We start from the raw sequence: 12,502 nt of genomic DNA, 5'->3' as shown, positions 1-12,502 counted from the left end.
TGGGGATTTGGAGGATGGAGTTTTTTTCCTTTTGGGGGTGTGTGATTGTGGGTTTTGTCTGGTTTAAAATGGATGGCATGAAATTGTATATCTACATTCAATTTTGTGCTGCTGTCCATTTAAGAGCATAGATGTGGATGACAACTGACTCAAAGAAAAGAGCTGTTAAAGGCCTCAAAGTGATAAAACACACCAAAAGTGAGCACGCACTGTCTACAATGCACATACTTGCCTTACCTGCAAATGACCCCATCTACAAATCAGAAGTGATTTAGCTGCTCTAGGCAGCAGTTTCCTATTGCCTACTTGATCAGTTGTCTTCGTTGGACCTCCTGCAGTTGAAATGGTTTGGATTGTGAGTTAAAAAGTGGGAAAATCTGAAGCTTCTTACCCCAACAGAGGTAAAGGTACACATATATGGGATGAAATCTTGAACAGAAATTTAGTACAGCCTTCTAAACTAACCACTGCTGTAAGAGGTTCTGCATTAAGAGGCAGTGTAGACTATTATATACTCCTTAAGGACTACAGATAGTTTTTACCTTTTCTCCTTTCGGAAATAAGAAAGGAAAGGCCTTTCTATAGTATCTATTGAAAATGGTACTAGACTAAAGAACCTTTTTCCTCCTCATCATCTTCCTGTCTCCAGGAATTAGTTTGGAAATTTTTTTAAAAGTCATCATTAAGCCAGCAATGGTGGAAATGGTTTCCCACAGCCTGTTCCAGATTGTCAGATTTCTTATTAACCTGGTTTCTCGTGAAAGCTCAGAGTCCAGTCAGATTGTTGTTACTGAGAACACCAACCTCTACTCTCATTCCTGAGCCTTTTTCTTCTTAGCTTACAATGTCCTGGGGAGGGGAGGGAACGGAAAAAAATAAAAAAAGCATTCATTTTCTTCAAGGGTAGAGCTGGTTCCCAATGCAACAAAGTAACAGAAGCAGACTGAGGACCCCTGCCAGTATCCTCCTGCCCTCACCATCCTAGCCTTCCAGTGATCTTTCCAACAGCTACATTCTCTGCTGCATTCTAATGTTTTGTAGCCTTGTTTTTCTGAGCCCTGTGGAAAGCTGGGATTTCAGATACTAATTTTTGAGGAGCACTGACACACATTTTCAAAACAAAAAGCTGAGTTAATTTCCTGAACAGACTCACATTCTGTTTACCGTTGATACAGGCATTACAGTACTCACCGGGGAGCAGCCATGCATGGAGGTGAGCACGAAGCACACACAGAGTAGAAGATACCCACTCCAGAAAGAGTATGTATTTTGAAAATACATATAGGCAAAAAGTTGAGAAGATAAATATTCTTCGCATTACCTTACAAACACAGCTGACTGACTTGGCACATGTCCACAGCAAAGCTAAATTCAGAAACTAGATTTCAGTGTCTTGCTCACCTGACCATCAGACTTCCCTTCCAGTGCATCTCAGTTGTAGGTTCCTTTCTTCCAGCTAATTACCTTTCATGGGTATTTTGATATGCTATGACAACAGCATTGTTTGCTTCTCAGGAAAATTAAGACTCCTACTGGGAAAAGCATCAGAACAAGAATCTTTATCCTGCACAGACAGTGAACAGAGGAAGCCACATGTGAAAGCAGAGTTTTAGTGATTAGGTATGGGAGGAGGGAAGAGGATGCACTTACTCCTCAGAGTTATCTGAAGGTTTCTGAAGATAAATAAGAAGACACACTGCAGCAGTTTAACTTTTTACCACCACTACATCATTTGTCAATGTCTTGATAGCATCCTGCATCCCTCTAAAAAGCGGTTAGCAAAGCAACTTTTAAGAGGATGTGGGAAACCACTTCCATCACACAAGTACATCTCTTCACTGAGACCACCTCCTCAAGTTACTGCTATAGCTATGACCCACGTAAAATATATTTTCTATTTCTAACAACCTAAAGCTACATAGCCAGCACTGGGAAGAGACTACAAAGTGAGAATCTCCCTGTAACACACTGCATGCAGATCTCACAGGGAAGGAGTTCCTGCACATCCAATGAAAATGCAAAACACAACCTAAATGCCCAATTCCTCTTCATGCTCTGTTCTCAGCAGATGAAACAACAGACTCTGAAAGTCTAAGATCAGAGAAATCAGCCAAAACAAGAAAAGGACAATGTATCTCATAGCAACAAAGATGTACTGACCATATGAGACTATTTTACAGACACTGCTGTGGCTCCTGCATTTTACATTTGCTGCATGTGAAAGCTTGCTTGGGTAAGAAGGACTCCCCAGATTGCACTTGATGTCAGCATAGAGTCAGCTGATCTTTTGGCAGCCAGCCTGCTCACAGCTATCCACTTCTGCTCTCTTTTTAATGCTAACATCTGTCCATGTTTTGCATTGACAGAAAAGGTCAGCAAGACCCTAATGACACATTAAACCTGATAATCAGATGCACCATTTGCAACTACCATGTGCAAGGTCTCATTCCCCTTACATTCAGAGCTCGGCTTTTTCCTGAAAAAACCCAATACAGTGCAAGTGCAGAATTATCTGTAATCTCCAATCTTATATATACACCACAGAGTTCAGTTTGGATAACTAAAAGCATGTCAGAAAACACCTGGTCTCCCCAGGTTTCCAAGAAAATGAAAATTTGTTCTATCAATATAGACACAAGTTTTCCGAATCCAAACAATCTTTATTTTTCTCTACAATGCACAACTACCTCTCTGTTATAAATCAGCATGCTCCATTTTCTGCACTCACACAATTGTTTCAATTGAAAATTGACCTGTGAATCCTAACAAAAGAGACACCCAGACCCGGGTATAAACTCATTTTGAGGCAAGCATGTTACTGCCTGACTTACCACAGATCCTCACATTGTGTAACAAAATCATATACTCTGACGGGTATTCTCTACTTCCACTCATTTTGCTCATTCAATACACTCTATACATTTTCAGACTGAAATTTCTCCTCTTGTCTTCACAATGCAGGACTTGCTGGTGATCTGTGACTGGTAGGTTCTTCAACGTCTCAGAAAGAACAATTGTCAATGCTGGAGAAAGTCGATGCAAAGACTTATTGTTTCCCCAGTACCATCTGCTGCACTGGGTAAACCAAATTAAAAACCAGTAAAACTGAATGCAAAGCTGAACACTTTTGATGACTATTCTGCAGTATTTCTTATAAAATTTACTCCCCATTTACACAAAGAAAGAGCAGCTGTAATATGAGATTTCTGTTTGCACAACAGATTTCTAATGCTTTGTTCTTATCTTCTCAATTCATCTGTACCCACTGCAAGTTAACCAGTCCCTATTTTCAGCAGGGAAATCATCTTCCAATATGTTCCTTATCAGTAAGGCCATGAAAAGAAACTGCCTATCTAGACACATTTAAGGGCCTCATTCTCTTATTCCTATTTTTAGCATTCTTTGCCTTTGCAATGCAAAAAAAAAAAAGTCCCGTTGTTAGTACAGTGTAATAGAGCACTTCACAAAATGCTAAGAGGGTCCCCAAATGTATGTTGATCAGTAAAAGATCTCATAAATAGAAAGGCCATGGTTAAACAATTATTCTTCTCTCAAAATTCTTTATTTCTTCTTTCAAAATACATTATGTAACAATCCAATCAGAAACAGTTATCAGCAAGCCCACAACTTTTAAGTTGCTATATGTTTATGGTGCGCTGCAAATTATTCCCCAGATTAATGACACCATATAATCAATGGGACCGTTCAAAGACTAAGGTACTGTACATGCTGGATTGTGCATCCAGTGGGAGCCCAAGGTGGGAAAGCTTATTAAATGTGTTGATAATGGAAGCATTTCTTTCATGATTAATCTAAATTTTGACATTCAGAACTTAATTGACTTCATATCATTTGGGATTTTTCCTAAAATTAGGTCACAGAAAAAGCTCACTAGGAGTAGCATTTCAGTGTTTCTAAGGAGATTTCAAAAAATCTTAATGTCAAAGGCTCTATGTCTTATTCTAAGAACAACTACAAAGCAGTAAGCCTACAGAGACAGTAAAATAATGAAAATAATAATGATTTAAAAAACTTCAGAATCCCCTTATTAAGTAAATAATTTTTTTTTTTTTTGGCAGGTATATAAAAATACAGACTGCCCCCAAAAGACCCACCAGTTATGACATCTTTTTCCCTGCATCTGTTGGAAGACCAGGTGATATATCAGCGCTGTGATGAGTTGCTTTGTTGTTTGAGGTTTTTTTCAAGCAGTTTCATCTGGTTTTGTATAATCCATAAGTATGTACTGATATATTGCTATATGTATTTTTAGATTATTTTCACTTTCTAGTATGGTAAAAGGTCTTGTTGCTTAGGATATCTTGGTGCCTAAAGTGAGATCAAATATTACAGATGTTGGTATCATACAGTGTTTTTGGAAAGGACTTTGAATTTTAAGGGAATTAGATTGGGCAGATAATAATTGAAGACACTGCATCATTTGATTACCAGGTTTAAGGCATTAGAGTCTCACTGACCTCTAACAATGTTTATGTGTCTGTATAAGAAGCATGATCAGTATTAAGGTATTATGATTAAATAAAAAACCAATGGTAACTGTGCTACTTAAAGGTATTTTTTTCTTATCTGTATCCTATGTTTCTACAAAGCCTTCATCTGCTCAGTTTCCCATCAAATGTATGGCATACATTCATTCTGCCCTTCAACAGATCCATATAAGTCACCATTCAATTCCAGCTATGCAGAAGTGATGTGCACAGTTGTTAAGGTTATTGACATATTCTTTTATATTATAAAGGCAATAAAACATATATTTTATACTAATCTGCTCTCCCCTACTTCTACCTTCTTCTAGTTCTGTCTCTGATGTGTTTCAGCTGTTTGGAACTGATGGCTACTCCTGCAGCTGCCTGATGAGGTTCACAGTGGTCACAGCCCACAGATCCTGCCACCCTGCACCTCTGAGAGCTGCAGCTGTCCTTTCCAGTCTCATCTGGGTCAGAGACCCAAGGCTTCCTTCTCACTGAGATCAGTTGGAGAAAAGCACAGGTGTGTTTTGGTGTACATTTTGCACCTGAGACAGAGTCAGAATAAAGAAACAGCATGGACCCAGAGATCAGGGAAACAACAGGCCATGTTATCCTCACTACCTGTTCTCCAGATTACCTCACAGTTTTTAACCTAAGACAGAGGAAGGCAAGTTTTCCTTCCCACAGCTCATCCACTTTGGTTTTTTGGCAGGGAGGAGTGGGTCTGGATGGTTGTGTTTTGTTGTTTTGGCTTCTTTCAAATGGAAGAATGAAGGAGACTGAGTCTGAGGCTTAGAAGCACAAGTTCCTAGGTCCCACCTCACTCAGTTTGTAATGATTTTATTCATTACTTGCCTGACATTATGCAGAAAGTCTTGGGAACTGAATCTTAAATTACTGCATTAAATATTGGACAAGTTTTCTTTCAAGGTATTATTAAGTAATTCTGGGATAATGCTTAGTTTTGGAAGGAAGATATCCATTTATCTCCTTGTGAGGTTGATTTTAGTCAATATAGAACTCTTCAAAGAACTATTCAATAAATGACAGTCACATTCATAGAAAGCTTCACTCTGAACTATATTCTTTTGCAAGTTGAGGATTTCAAAAACTCATGAAATCATTTTAGAGATAAAGAAGACTTACTGAAAAGACTTGGCTATAAATACAAAACCACCGATACAAGTGTAAGTCATCAAGAGCCATAAAGACAGGTAGTATAAAAATACTTCAGCGATTGCTATAATCCAAAATAGCATTAATTTTATGTTAACTTCTCTAGGGAAAAACAATGCTAATAACCCTCCATGAAAGGCCTTCTGAAACAGAATACTCTATACTAATATTTGCTGATTAAATGAATAGTGAACAGAGACAGCAAGTTGAGCAAAGAGAAAGGCTACAGATCACTACGTGATCCACACCAGTAACTACAGAAAGACTCTTAAAATACACAGGCTGTAATTCAGTGTTACAGCTGTAGGTAAGATGGAGAATTGGGCACATTAAAATTAAAGGCAAGTAAAAGCTATCCTCACATTAAACCAATTTCAAAAGTATGGGTGCTTTTCTTTTTTACAGTGGCTCTAAAAAAGGGTAAAATTCAAGAAGCACCTGTCAGGCAGAGTTTCTAAATAATCTGCCTTTTTTAGGAATTCATGTAATAGGCTGAAACCACACAAATACCGGCCAAACACTATTTCAAGAGGACATGATGCTTTGTCAGCTTCATATAAATATGCTTAACATTTATTTTTGTAGACTACAATGTATTTTTATAGACTATAGTAGCTAGTCAGCACAAGCCTTTTTTGTACAAAAATGGGGCACATTTCTTCTACCAGCTCTTTCCCTCCAATTCTTCCTCACAAAAAATAATTTACTGCAGGTTCAAAAAATATAATCGAGACCTGCCTGAGCCTTTTTATAAATAGTAACAAACTTTGAATGACACTGGTAGCAATTAGTGGCTATGTAAGAGAGTGAAAAGAAAATAATAATTTTTAACCCACATAAAAGAATTCCACACAGGAAAGTAATGTATTTTTGGTATCTTACTTGTGATCTTTTGGGGGGTTTGCCCTTAGAGAAGCCTTTTCAGATTTATTACTCCAACATTCCACATCACTGTGTGCTAAAACCCTGTAACTGAGGTATTGAAAAGATGAAACACGTAGAGTTAAGTTTTTCATTGAAAAATTTCCCATTGGGGCGGGGGGGAGAGAAAAAATAGGAACTTAAAATATTGCAATAAAGAAACAAATCTATTTAGTCCTCCGACAGATGCTGCCTGCTAAGCAGGAATAAACGAATATTTAAGAACAGAAGCTAAAAAGTCATGCCTTAAAATTCTATAACGCCTCTGATCGCTTTAATAGGCTGAAAATTACTACAATCTACGCTACCCTTTATATGCAATGTGGAGGCTGAATAGACCACATTAACAAGAATGTGCAGGAGAGTCAGAAAATGCACTGTATTTTCTACTTTCTCGGCAAAGGAAGACAGGTTGACTGCAATTCAGGACTCCTAAGCTAAGCAGGAGCTAAGTTGTTGACTTAGGTGTCAGGAGTCACCTCTCTGAAGGCAGTTGCTTTCCTCTAAAACTTCAGAGAGGATGAAGTCTGCTGGTGCTAATACGCCCCAATCAGGCCTACCAACAAATAAAAAATTCTGCAGAAGATATACAGAAATGCTGCAGTTGCCTAAGTGCTAAAGTTAAATAGCTATCCAGTAAAAGCAGAGCTCAAAATAGAACATAGATGGGAAGAACTTGTCTGTGAGGTATGAGATTTCTTATAAGATGATAGACAGAAACAGGATATGTCAGAGCTGGGGAATGAAGACTCCCAGCAAGGCAAAGATCGATGTTACCATCAACAGGATATGAGTTCCAGTTAACATACCAACCTGAGAGCAGTTCTTAGTATATGGTATTGAAAGGAGAGAAGTTAATAGCACTGTGGTGGCTTGCTAATGGAGCGAGCTAGTTTAAAGAACAGGAAATGGAAAAGAGAGGGTAAAAGTGCACAGCAAGTCATCTTAGGGCAAAGTGTGTCAGGGCAAGAAAAACCTCACAGTTAACTGTGTGAAAGAGAAAGATCCAAAGAGATGGATTTAGGAGAGGAGTGACTCAGGGAGAGACAGGCACACACTTGTAAGCTGCAAGAATTAGCTGCTTGATTGACAGGCTGCTCAGAAGAAAACCAGAGATGCCTGGGGAAGCTGTGACATTAAAGGAAGAGAGAGGAGACAAAAGGACTTGGGAAGAGATCATCGGGAAAGCTTCACAAAAGTATTATCTGGCAACAAAAACAATGTTTGCTAACTCTCTGGGGAAAAAACCACAAACACCTTTTTCAGCTCTCTTTCCCATGCTGAATTTAGGTAGAAGAGTTTTAAGCCTGTACCTAAGACTTTGCTGCAGTTAACTGCACCCATTGACAATGGTAAGGCCTCCTCCACTGACACAGGTGTCTGAAGAGACATGCAGATCTCCACAGGTTTCAGTCTGGACAAAGGTCCTAATCACATCTTGACCAATAGCATTTTCTCATGTGAACCTATCACTCTGTGAAAGTTTTAAGTCTCACTGGCAGGAACGTATGTGAGACACTAAACCAAGAGAACTCTATTATCAGAGGTTTCAAAAGTCATTCCCTGAATCAAAGCTTCCTTGTTCAAGGGGACTAGACACCTACCATCAGATACCAAATTCTTCTATCAAAGCAAGTGCTACTTCACATGAAGTATTTAAGGTCAGCTTAGCCTCTCTAATGCAATAAGGGCAATAATAATAAACAAAGGGAAAGCAATACCATGCAAGTTTCCACCATTTCCTGGACCACAGATCAGAAACTCCTGGCCTGCTGTTAAGCAATGCTCAAAGGTTTGGTTCCTGAAGCTGCAATATGGAGTTATGCAAATCCTCCAGGATCCCGGAGCATGCTGTAGCTCAGTTACACAAAACACATGACAGGCTGAGCTAGGATGCTGTTTTGGACTACCCATCCCTGAAACTCCTGGGCTTTTGGCTTTGTGACATAAATACCCCTTTATTGTCAGTATAGCTTTCTCCAAGTGTTGCATTGCTGACTGGCTCTAGCACCATTTTTTAGAATTGTGTGGCACTGACAAAAAAGCCAATGAGAAGAAAAACATCAGTAATTCCAGAAGAACTGCTGTGCAGAGCCTCCACAGGATATTCTACTGCACAGGCTGCAGACCTGGAAAGGTACCATGGCAGGTTTGGCCTCTAATACTGCAGAAGCTACACATCCACAGGAAAAGAAAAAAATGGTACCGCAAAGTTTAATCCTTCTGTGATACTCTATTATCACCACCCTGAAATTTGTAACAGTTCCCTGAAGCAGTTGCCTTTTATTGTCCTCTTTAAGTCCACGCACTGGTTTTTTTACTTTAAGGAGGAGCTACCAAGTACAGGGTCTTCCTGAGGAGATGGATGACAAATACAGGAGGAAAGGATAACTAACAGAATTGCTTCTTTACATCTTGGAAGCTTTGGGTGCTGCTCATCCTCCTTTTTCCTCCAAAGCCACCTACTCATAGATTTTCTCAAAGTACAAAGAACACTGGAGGAAGGCGTGGAAAAGACTGATAAATAGGGGGCAGTACTACAGTATGGTGGTAATCCCAGCAAGACATGAGCCACTGAATAGCATCCTTAGCATTCAATTTGGGAGAACACTGAGAGTAGCTGGTACAGAACAGGGTGTCTCCAAACTAATCTCTAAACTGCTACCAAGTCCCAGAGTGATCCTACTGTCATCTGCACGCACAAAAATGAGAAAATTCAGGAAATTACTGTTTCTCTTTTTCTCTGTCCCTCAGTCTTAGGTAGGGAGGTTGGACTAGATGATCTCCAGAGGTTCCTTCCAACCCTAACAATTCTGTGATTCTGTGATCTCTCAAGTCTGAGAGCTAACAAACTTAATAAGAAAAAAAAAAAAAGACAAAATAATTTTTTGGGTAAGTAATTAAACTGGTATGTTTTATTTCAGACAGAGATTATACAGTGAAAGATTCAAAGAACATTCCATCTCCTGGAAAATCTTCATCCTGTTGCCTGTGTGAACAAACAAAATATAACCTATTTTTGCCCCGTATGGCCTGTCATGTGGGTGCTAAAGAGTGAGACTTGTACACTTGGGGCTAATTAAAAGCAATGTCCCCACTTATGCACACATGCACCACAATCAAGCACTTACCTTTCGTTACAGGTGAATGCACAAAATCAATCAGCTTTTCTTTTTAGTAACTCTGCTCTATTTTGCCAAGTCTATGTGCTTTGTCACCCTTCAGATGATTAAAACAGTGCAGCCACAAAATCATCCAAAGCTAATTATCTACTTGAAAAATATAGACAAGTGTAATTTTTAAAAGTAAAGGTAGGAATGTTTTTCTCCTGGCATTCTTTTAAGCAATTGAAAATTTGTGCTGAAGAACTAACTCTCGTATTTACAAGAAATCCTTTAATATACTTCTTGAAGAAATGTCACTTAGAACATGAAACTACATAGTCTACAAAACTTGAATCTCTTTAGAATAAGTTCAGCAAATACATTAAGAAGACAATACAGAGGTAGAGACCTGCCCATTTTACTGCACATACTCATCTACCTGTGGCTCAATGCTGCGCTGAGAGACTGAAGATCAAACCAAGGAAAGGTATGTTTGTAAAGAAAATTAAGGCAGAAAAACACCTCAGGATGAAACTTCTGGGACAAGCATTACATGGACAAGATACACCCTCTGTCATTCTGTTGTCCCAAGGCTGATGCAGGGTCAGAAGTTTTAAAGCACCTGTGGACCTACATAGCACGCCAGGAATTATAAACTGTGTGATATTGAATGTTTTCCTCAAATGCCCAATTGCTAACATTGTAAGACTAGGCAAAGTCTCAGATCTGATTTCTAAAACTAAGTAACCATCATTGCAAATCTCTGCTCTTTTGTGACTTAGCAGAGAGAACTCTGAAGACCTGAACCACAGAAGTTCAAGTGCTGGAATGCAACTAGGAGGACCTCCCCCTTAGGATTATTTGAAACCTCATCAATGTTTATACCCAGCTTGAATAGTGAGTTTTGACCACTGGTAGCAAGGCAGCTGCACACAATTCCAGTTGCTTCGACTGGAATACTGCTGAAATATTTAGACCAGGTTCAAGTAGCAGAAAGAAGGATGTGTTTTGTTGCCACAAAACACACAAAAAAAGTGAGTTGGTTACCTCCATAAGGACAGTGCTTTACTCTTAGAAGAACAGCACCAATGTGAGACTTCTCCCTAAAAAGGCAAAGTCATCTTCTGTCCATTGCTGAATTGCAGGGTGCTCTCTCCTTAATTACACCTGCCCTCTGCCTCTACAACCATACATCCACAAGCCAAGCAGAAAAGCCACCTCCCCTTGTCCCTCTAGTAACTCCTTTCAATTTGTTTTTGAAAAATGCTCAAGGACAAAGTGGTTTTCCCTATGGTTATAGGTAATTTCTTTAACAGAAGTTATTTAAAACACTGACTCCAGTCAGATAACTCCTTTATTCTGCAAGTAACTTCACCAATGTCAGTAAAATTCACTCTCGTGAATTCATTCACAGGAAAGACATCAGTGCTCGACTTAAAGCTGTTTTCAATATGTAGGATTGGGTGACAAATGGGAATAACTCAGTTTCCCAAGGCATGAGTTTTGTTCCCCTGAGCACAGGAGGAGCAGAAAGCCAACACACAGTTACCAATCATGAGTGTGTCAGGTGTCTTGCACAAAGCTGTCCCCTTGAGAAAACAGCTAGGAAGCAACGATCAGTAACTATAAATAATTCCGAATTGCTTCACTTCTGTGTAAGACTGAAATAATCCATTTGGCAATAAATAATAAAAAAAAAGGTCAGAAAATCTGTGGAGACACAAGACACATCATAAGGAGACATCAGCAAAGCCTGACACATCTGCAATCCACATTTCTGGGGGGTTTTGACAGGTATAAGCAAAAGTGACAGCAAAACTGGAGAACTGTGGGAGAATGCAAAGACTATCAATTCTGGAGTCTTTGCATTCTCCCACAGAGAACCTCTACTCAAAAACTTTAAACACTTAAACTTCTTAGCAACTGTTTCCTTGTTTAATACAGCAAAACCACTTTAAGTATTCTAGTGATACAAATTAGAAGCGTTAAGAAAACAAAAGTATTTAACTTTGTAGAGACCTCAGGTTCCTCTGACTAAATTGGTAGCCTTCAGGTAGTAATCCCCAAGTCCAAAATGAAATCTCTTGGTATTTAAGACCTCATTCTGCCTCTGGCTCACACCTGTTATCCCCATAACCCTTCAGCAGAAAGAACTCATGGTACTAATAGGTCCCATAATTTTTCACCTCTTTGGTACAAGACCTTGTTATGTGCCTACCTGTAGAGGCCCAAGCAAGTTGGTTCAAGCCAGACTGGTGTTGGTTGTTTCAGTAAAACCTGCAGAAAAAAAACCAATCTGAGTCAGCCCTTCACTCCCATCCTACTTCCAACAGCAGGCTCATGTCTCTCAGAGCAGTGCAGACAATTGGGCTGAATCCCAGGCAAGTGCACTTACAAAACATTTACAAAAACAGTACCACTGATGCAAACAAGCACATCCTGTTTCAGCTCATTTTCAACAGTTACCAAAAAACCTCTTAACTTTGCTTAAACTACATTTAATTACATTAATAATTTCTCAGTTCCAAAGGTCTGCAAGTAGAAAGGAGACACCAAAGCTAAAGCCAGGCTTTTCTATTCCTCAGAGAAGCAACATGCGGTCACTTCAACTCTCACCTGCAAGAGCTAAACCTCTCAGACTTCGCTGATGAATCAGAACATGATGCAATTTGTTTGAAAGAAATTACATTTTTCACCTAAAACTAAAGGGCTACAAGTTCTGGTAGTATTTCTGTTTTCTGTATATTGCTTGTTATCTTTCCTCATGTTAGCTTGTCCTATTTCTAACTTCTCGAGGTTTAGATTCCAGGA

At 39.2% G+C, this 12,502-nt stretch overlaps 1 protein-coding gene across 9 annotated transcripts in view; it reads right to left on the bottom strand.

Annotated features, from left to right (window-relative positions):
- Positions 1 to 12,502, bottom strand: part of INPP4A (inositol polyphosphate-4-phosphatase type I A) — a 125,407-nt gene that overhangs the window by 93,453 nt on the left and 19,452 nt on the right. For 8 of the 9 annotated variants that reach the window (XM_027641963.1, XM_027642000.1, XM_027641970.1 and 5 more), the window contains exon 2: positions 11,910 to 11,968. The exons of the other annotated variant lie outside the window; for it this stretch is intronic. The gene's annotated coding sequence lies outside the window, so the exon portion shown is untranslated. The remainder of the gene's footprint in view (positions 1 to 11,909; positions 11,969 to 12,502) is intronic. 9 annotated transcript variants of the gene reach the window in all.

The sequence above is a fragment of the Corapipo altera genome, unplaced genomic scaffold (genome assembly GCF_003945725.1).
Source record: "Corapipo altera isolate COAL_440 unplaced genomic scaffold, ASM394572v1 0, whole genome shotgun sequence".
Classification (NCBI taxonomy): domain Eukaryota; kingdom Metazoa; phylum Chordata; class Aves; order Passeriformes; family Pipridae; genus Corapipo; species Corapipo altera.
Note: the sequence above shows the minus strand (reverse complement) of the source record. Positions and strands in the feature narration are given on the sequence as shown.